The following is a 9,059-nucleotide window of genomic DNA, read 5'->3' as shown; positions in this document are numbered from 1 at the left end:
CCCATTATTAATTCGTCGGTTGATTTTAATTGCATTATTTAAAGAAAATATGGCCAACTAACATAGTAAAAAATCGAAAAAGTGACTATGACATTAATAAATTACTAATCAAAATCAACCGAGAAACGTGGGAAATAGAGTCCAAACAACATTTTGAAGTTAGCTGGCTGTAAAAGGTTCCAAAACCTGTCACAAATCCTATAATACTCTTATTAGGATTTGTAACGATCATCAAAACCTACTTAAATCCAACCGACTTGGAACTATTGCTTGGGAATAGACTCTACTGAGCCCCGGCGGTTCCTCCTGTTTATCGAGCATGTCTGATGCATATGATCAGCCATACTCCATCTGCAGCAGCCGGTTCGTGATGAACCGTTGGAGGCGCATTAAAGTGTTAAAAAGGTGATATGTTTCACTAAAGAACACTACATTACAATAATCAAAATGAAACTCCTTCACTTTAATACCGTCAACCCCTGCGAACTTGGCCAGGGTCTCGACCACCTCACGCTCGCTCGTGAGAATATTCCCGTGATTATCTCGGCACATGTCGGCTTGTGGCACAAAGCCTCTGCGCGAGCGGTTCAGCTTCTCGTAGAACTTTCGTGTGTCTTTAGCGCGGTACAGCTCTTCCATCGCTTCGCGATCTCGTTCTGCCTGCTGGCGCTTCTTCATCCGGAAGACTGAGTTCTGCCTGTTCCGCGCCTGTTTATAACGTGCCTCATTCGCTCTCGTACGGTGTTGCAGCATTCTCGCCCATGCTGCATTCTTCTCGTTTTTCAACTGTTCACATTCGCCGTCGTACCAGTCGTTTCTGTGATTCGGAGTCGCGAAGCCTAGTGCTGTAGCCGAGGTACTACCTATGGCGGATCGGATGTCCCTCCAGCCATCTTCAAGTGTAGCTGCGCCAAGCTGCTCTTCCGTTGGTAGGGCCACTGCTAACTGCTGCGCGTAGTCTTGAGCCACTTCTACGTTACGCAGCTACTCGATGTTGAGTCGCGGCGTTCGACTTCGACGCGTGGTGATAACTGTCGAAAGTTTTGAGCGCATGCATACAGCTACTAAGTAGTGATCCGAATCTATATTCGCACTGCGGTATGTGCGGACATTGGTTATATCCGAGAAGAATTTACCGTCGATTAGAACGTGGTCGATTTGGTTTTCTGTTTGTTGGTCGGGTGATCTCCAGGTGGCTTTGTGGATATCTTTGCGGGGGAAGAAGGTGCTTCGGACTACCATACCACGGGAGGCTGCAAAGTTTACGCATCGCTGGCCGTTATCATTCGATACGGCATGCAGGCTGTTTCGCCCGATTACCGGTCTGTACATTTCCTCCCTTCCTACCTGCGCGTTCATGTCGCCGACCACGATTTTCACGTCACGCGGCGAGCAACCATCGTATGTTTGCTCTAACTGAGCGTAGAACGCTTCTTTCTCGTCATCGGGTCTCCCTTCGTGTGGGCAGTGGACGTTGATGATGCTGTAGTTGAAGAAACGGCCCTTAACTCTCAACATGCACATCCTTGCGTTGATCGGCTGCCACCTGCTGAGAATAAATAAGCATCTTTAAAATTTATAATATTTGTAAATACTTTTCATTCCTATAATTATTTCTTATTTCTGCTAAAAATAAGCCTAATAGTAAGTATAAATCAAAACATTAAAATTGTATGTGTGAGACTTATAGATGTTTTATATGTCCTACACATAAAAAGTATTGCTGTGGTTCTATTGCAAATATCTATATAGCTCACACATAAACCCAATATGGATTTTTTTCTCAGTGTACAACCTGAACCCGTGGTACCCGACCGATGATCTCCACAAGCTGGCTGGTGTCGATACAATTGACGCAAGCATCGAACGTGCTACAAGATCCTTTAGGACTTCCTGTGCAATGTCCGCAAATCCGCTCATCGAAGCACTCCACCTTCAACATCTGTGATATTAGCGTTAAGAATAATGAAATCTAGGATTTTTTCAATCTTAAACTCGTTTTCCCTAAAAAAGCTACTCGTAGCTAGCAATTTCTTGTTGTACATACGTCTCTATTAAGAGCAACATTAACGGCGGCTACTATTCGAGCAACCCGCGCAGCGCTACCATTTTGACTTAACCACCCTTTTCCACACCGGTAGCAATCAAATTAGTCACCCTGATTCGTATCGGGAGGGCTGTCATATTTGCATAGAATTTTTAGCAGCGCAACTGTCCCGCTACTATATTTGGTCACCCACCCATAGCGCTACTATTTTGCGAGCGCATCCAGCAGCGACCGGTAAAGTTTGCTGCAATGATGGAGGGCTGCCAAACGGGGTATACACTCAGCGAAAAAAACTAGCGAAATTCATCGAAATACCTTATGAAAATTTGCTATAACTAATTCTTATGGATGACATAAGAATACCTTATGAAAATTGATCGTGCTTGCTATGACAAATTTCATAAGATAGACTTATGAAAAGAACAAAAAAATCTTAAAATGATGCAGACTGGATTCGATCCATGAACGTCGGGATCACCGAGCCCGTGTTTTATCCACACGGCTACCGACGCTTGAGAATACCATGTTGCTAAACATGAACAAAAGCCAAGCTGTGAGACGATTTTACGTCATAGAGTGACCTTATGAAATTCATCCGAATCATTATGAATTATTTAAAGGCCGTTTCATAAGTTGGGCCTTATGGAAATCTTAAGGTTATTTGGCTGAGTGTAGAAGCGCACCGTTAAAGGTGCTCTAATGAAATTGAATTGTTCTCAGTTGTAGGGTTATCCAAATCTCTGAATTGTTAATGTTAAGTTCTTTCTTTAAAATAGTGTTATTGGCTACAGAAAAAAAAATCGAATGACCCCCAATTGTACCCAAATAAAAAATACTGTAGAAAAACTGAACGTTGTATTGTAATAGTACTATTTTTTTTTTTTTTTTTTTTTCATAGTGATTACGGCGGTAGCACACTGTGCTTATGTTCTAACACCGCACCCTTTCCCTACGTTTGCTTCTATGAGCCTCTATTTTTGTTTCAACACACAGAAGTACGTAGGCATATCGTGGCCCAAGTCGACACTGTTTTGGCCTGCGTTGAACAAAAATAGTTTTAATAAAAGTTTCCCCTTTTTTCAATTTGTCAATTTTTTTTGTAGTATGGTCCATGTATTTAGTTAGGTTTTTGTCAATTTGTCAGTTATTCGAAGTAGATCTCCAATATGTAGTCAATAAGTCAATTAAGTCATTCTGATCTGTTCTATCATAGCAGCTTGAGTCTTTGCTTTATTGAAGTGTAGTTTTATTGGAAATATGCTGAATATCGTTATTAAAAAGAGACGTCTGGAACTGTGTCCTGCTAGTTGTTCCGTCATGCACATACGTCCTGTCTTAATAATGCCTAGGAGATTAACGAAAACACGTGTGTTCGGTCAGATGTCCATTGCGTAGAAAGTCAAGGAAAATAGGTTTCTTTATTGTCAGTTGTTATGTAAGCCTCGCTTGAAGCACTTCCCGTGAGAACCCTGTCATCTGTACACCAACTAATCCGTATCTTCGTACACAGCTAAATACTATACTGTCAACCGGCGAGAAGCCTATGGGTAAATATTAAAAAATGAATAATAATGCTGTCTAGCGCGTTGTTTTCTATCGGCCACTATTTTAGTCTAGTCCCAACTGCAAGCTTTTTTCCAATCTTATTGTCAATTGTCTTCTAGATACCCCACGGAATTGATGAGTAGTGAGTTCAATGCAGAGATCCCCCCCCCCTCACACTCCCAAATTGTGGTAGGCCCCCGATAAACCTGCAAACCAGACCCACCCCCAGCCAAAAGCTCTAGCAGATGTGGACAAACCGGTGCTCAACGTGCTCTCTCCCATCGTGGCAACATCAAATATGTGGACTGTACAACAATAGTAGTTTTAATGAAATGAATACTAAGAATTTAGGCCGACACTCGAAGTGACGAACTTCACAGTGCTAGTTGAGTAAATACATGAAAGATGGGTAACAACAAATGTGCACAAACAGATGCATAACAATATGCATGTAAAAAAAGGCCGCAACTATCCATGGTGAATTTAAAATAATGACAGCGTAAATATAATGGAACAGACTCACCGAATTTAGCTCCAAAATGCCCCCTAGACGATGGTATTGTCCACTCTATGTAGCCACGCGTTGTACAAAATGAACCTGAAATGACAAGAAGACAGTGGGCCGCCAAACTCCACAAAATGGCGGCCCGGAAATTTTAGTATTCTGTTTATAGCATTGTTGAGCATCATAGAGCATAATTTATATTCAGTTTTAAATATAGTTTCTTGTTACTATGCTAAGAATTAGAGAGATTCCAATTTTTTTTTCTACCTGCACCAGCGAACGTCTTGAGTGAACAGCATTCAACATCTAAAATTTAGATTCTAAATTGTGCATTCACTAATGCGATTTTCTTATCACCCTGCCCTGTCTTAAGTAGAAGATATAAGTAATGCAGAGACATCCCACATGCACTCTTGCATTACATAATAAGGTTGGACCCTGCTGCAATCAATGTCGTTATGCTATCCACTCCTGAGTTTATAGGTAGTTGCTATAAAAATAATTTCGAAGAAGTGAAAAAGAATAGTACGAATCTACTTGTTAATAAAATGCTGCTACTATTACTATTACTACTACTCCTACTACTACTACTAATACTACTATCTGTTCGGTTTTCTTATCGGGTATTTCGGCTGTAGCTTTTTGGAGAGAGATAGAGGAACACAAGTGTTCAGCTTGAAGATCGTAAATGAACTGATCAGATCGGTCCGTCCGTTTATTCGCATGAGCTCAGAATACTGCCCGAAGGCGTTACATATAATGCCACAGTTGATTTATAAAAAGGAAGGTATTCAACAGTTCTTCCCCTTTTGAGAGTTCAAAATTACAATTGAAAATTTAAAACTTTATCGATAGCTTTTTTCAAACGAAGCTTAAACCTAGATTATAAAATTCATTACGAGTTCGAAAGCTCTAACTTAAAGCTAGTACAATAATCATAGTATTCCAATAATTCGAAAGTGATATTCATCACCACGCTGAAAATCATTTGCTTGATCTTTTTACTCCAAGGATCGCCGATGGCTTCTCAGGATACCAAAAATCTCCAGTTTTGGTTGATTTACGCTGGCGCTTGGATCTCCTCAATTCACCATCTATCTCTCCACTCTGCACATGCTTCCTCTTTCTACTGCGGCTTGCAGGCAACGGTGAAGCCGCTTGACCTCTCACCACGTCCTCAACCATCCCATCATCACGATCGCTTAGACCGACCGGAACCTCTTCCATCCTCGACCTTTGTCGATTCGTCGTCTGTGATTGTTGCTGCGTAGAAACTGTGATGTTGGGTCGGCAGTCAACGTCTTTCGCAATCCTCAGTTGACTCCGATGAGCCATAGTTGCCACGTTTCCAAGCTGTACCTGAGTTATCATCATCGTCCTCATTCGTCCTCAGATACTGCATCCGTTCGCAAAGATCCTCGCTGGGCCGCTCGAGTTCCTCAGCTTCCACCTCCTCTGTGAAATGAACCGCGTCACGTGTCATGTTCTTCAGCCTGAAGCATTTACGCTTAATGTGGCCCTTTATACCGCAGAAGTCACACACTATATCCGCCAGTGGTCGCCCTGGATTCCTTCTCCACTCCATAGCCCTTGAGTTATTCACGCTTCTGTTATAACCCTGCTCACGTCTGCTGTATGCTCCTCTTCCTGGTTGTGTACTATTAAAAGGCCTATTGAAACCCAGTCGGCTTTTCACTGGCCCTCTACCTTGCCCTGAATGCCCTGAATTGTTGAAACGATAAACTGCCGCCAACTTTGCTAAAGCCGACCCACTAGGAGAACGGATTGAAGCTATTTGCGCGGCGTTTCCCACATCTTGGAGCCTTTGCGCATTGTTTCCAGCCATCTCCCAAGTTGTACAAAGTTTTTCCGTTGAAGCTAGAGTCAAATTCTCCTCATTGAAGAGGCGTTGTTGCAATAGCTTATCACGCACACCCGCTACGATTCTATCTCTAATAGCAGAATTTTTGAAATCCGCAAAATTGCAAAATTCGGCCTGCAGCTTGACCGATAAAATAAAATCCTCAATCGATTCGTCTGGTTGCTGAACCCGATTGTTAAATTTAAACCGCTGTATCAAATCAGTTTCTGTTTTGTCAAATCTCAGTTTCAATTTGGATACCATGTCTTCATAAGAAGCATTTGTTAAACCATCATTGGGAAACAATAGCTTTAGCTCTGTAAAAACTGTTGGACCGCTCATTGTAATGAGATGGGCTTTTTTCATGTCGTTCGACACATGGTTAACCAAAAAGAAATAGCCAAGTCGTTCAACCCAGTCCGTGAAAGAATTGCCTCTACGATAAGGTTCAATTGTCAGCGAAATGTTGGTTTGCGCCATTTTGTTTAAGAAATCACTATAAACACTTTTCTATTCACTTCTATAATCGGCCGGGTTCACAAAAAAAGGAAAAAGTGGAATGAGCTTACCGAATGAGGATGCTGTCGACCTTGGCCGTACACAGCTGGACCTTCTACCCTTTGGCAGGCGTGGCTTGGAGGCGGTGCGAAGTGGGCAGGGGCACACAGTGATGAAGCGTCGTTTTAAATCCACCTGAGTAGCCCTCGTTAATAGGACTTGGAATGCTCCTTTATTTGTTGGAACCAGGTTTGGAACCAATTTCCAGATACTATCAAATGCGAGGTGACACGTGTGCACACTATTCGATGTCCTTTATGCCGGTGCGGATGCAGAAATTTTGCCTGAAATGACGCCCCGCAGATTCCTCACGTTGATGAGTCTTCTCCCACGAAGAAATTTGCAATCACGCGTATCAGGCTTTGATTTCTCGCAAAATGGAACACTATCGTCAGAATTCACACGCGATACCTTGTACGATTTAACCAATTTGCCTCGTCGACACTGTTCGGTTTTCTTATCGGGTATTTCGGCTGTAGCTTTTTGGAGAGAGATAGAGGAACACAAGTGTTCAGCTTGAAGATCGTAAATGAACTGATCAGATCGGTCCGTCCGTTTATTCGCATGAGCTCAGAATACTGCCCGAAGGCGTTACATATAATGCCACAGTTGATTTATAAAAAGGAAGGTATTCAACACTATCAAAAGTGCAATGAGTGATCGTTGGCTTCCCAGTCTTGTTAGTAGTTAGAGGGTTAGTATAGACTGGTAATAAGCCCTGTCGGTCCCCCCAGCACTGCGCGTAATCAACTGTTGTTAGATCATGCGACAGCAATTAAGCGTATGCTGGAGGCATGACAAATCAAGCGTTTAAATTAAAGTCAATAAAGCAATATTGTATGATTATTCAGATTCTATTTTAGTTTAATTTGGTAAAGAAATGCTTTAATTCAAAACCTAGTTACTTTCAAATACTATTCCATTTACTATTTCACTAATTTTCATTACTATATTTAATTTAGCTAATTTATAATTATAAAAGACTAAAATTGAAATTATTTAAACACATTTTCACTATATGACGACGCTTGATAAGCCATCGTCAAACCCATCACTCTTGGACAGGGTATTGTAATAGTACTATTTAGAACCATATTTTTACAATAGACACCACTGTAAAAATAAAAATACAAAAACAATAAAATGTAATGTAGACACCATACAGTAAATTGTAAATAAGATTTTTACAATATACTATATGAGCCGATGCACACGAGCGTTAATAATTGACGCCGCGTGAATTCACGCTGCGTCGCCGCAGCGTTCCTGTTGGGCATGCGTTGACATTGCGTGCCGCACACGGTGCGGCGCGGTTGCGGTGCGGTAGCGTTGCGTTCTCGTGTGTGTAGTGTCTACCTAATGGTTATGTGCATAGGATATCTACCTACATGAAATACTATTCATTACAGTACCTAAATGTCTAGGTATGATTCATTATGTCTACCTAAGGTAGTATAAATACGGGTGGTCATTGGACCGCACAGCAGAGACTGCACAAGCCTTGGACGTGTAAACATCTTTAATATTCTTCTTTTGAAGGATATAAAAGTGGCGACGAGGATCAAGGAACGTGTAATTTCTTTTGAGTTATTCCGAAATTGTTTCCTTTTGGTTTTCAGGTTGTTATAATAACAAATTGTTTTGAAATTGTTATTTTTGTGGAGAACGGAATTGTTCTTTTATGGTAGAATTGCCATTATGTTGTGAACAGAATGTTCTTTTTGCCCGATGTTGCATTGACGAAATTGTCTTTTTTTGTTTTGGTAATAATGAAATGTTATTTTTTGTGATGAACGAAATTGTTCTTTTGTGGCGGAATTGTCATACGTTATGTTTTGGTGAATGGATTTGTGTTATTTGTACTTTTTTGGTAAAGTTACCGATACTGGGATAGCGAAATCGTCGTTTTGTTTTTGTAATTTTGTTAGCGAACAGATATGTTCTTTGAAAGTGACGGACTTGTCAGTTTATTTGTGCTATCATTATTTTGGTGATGACTTTCTGAGTTTTCTAAAGGGGAAAGGACTGTAGTGTCTACCTAATGGTTATGTGCATAGGATATCTACCTACATGAAATACTATTCATTACAGTACCTAAATGTCTAGGTATGATTCATTATGTCTACCTAAGGTAGTATAAATACGGGTGGTCATTGGACCGCACAGCAGAGACTGCACAAGCCTTGGACTTGTAAACATCTTTAATATTCTTCTTTTGAAGGATATAAAAGTGTGCATCACCCCATTTGATTGTGTGTAACTCAGGACGCACTTGCGTGGACGCGCCGCCCATGTGCATCGGCTCTATGGGTTGTTAAAGCCTAGTACGCACCTGGTAAGGAAAGCAATCAAGAAAAAATCCCTGTAATTATCAAAGGAATTCTGACAACAGTTTGCTGAACTATCGGCAATGAGTTTGGGTGAATGATTGTAGGGTAAGAAATCAAACTTTGAACAAGTCGAATTGTAATCTTAATTTGAACCACTTCGAAATTCATTAAAACGACGTACTTTTTAGGCAAATATTGTTCCGAAAAAGATGT

The sequence above is a fragment of the Aedes albopictus genome, chromosome 3, assembly GCF_035046485.1.
Source record: "Aedes albopictus strain Foshan chromosome 3, AalbF5, whole genome shotgun sequence".
Classification (NCBI taxonomy): Eukaryota; Metazoa; Arthropoda; class Insecta; order Diptera; family Culicidae; genus Aedes; species Aedes albopictus.
This window is presented reverse-complemented; position numbering follows the sequence as displayed.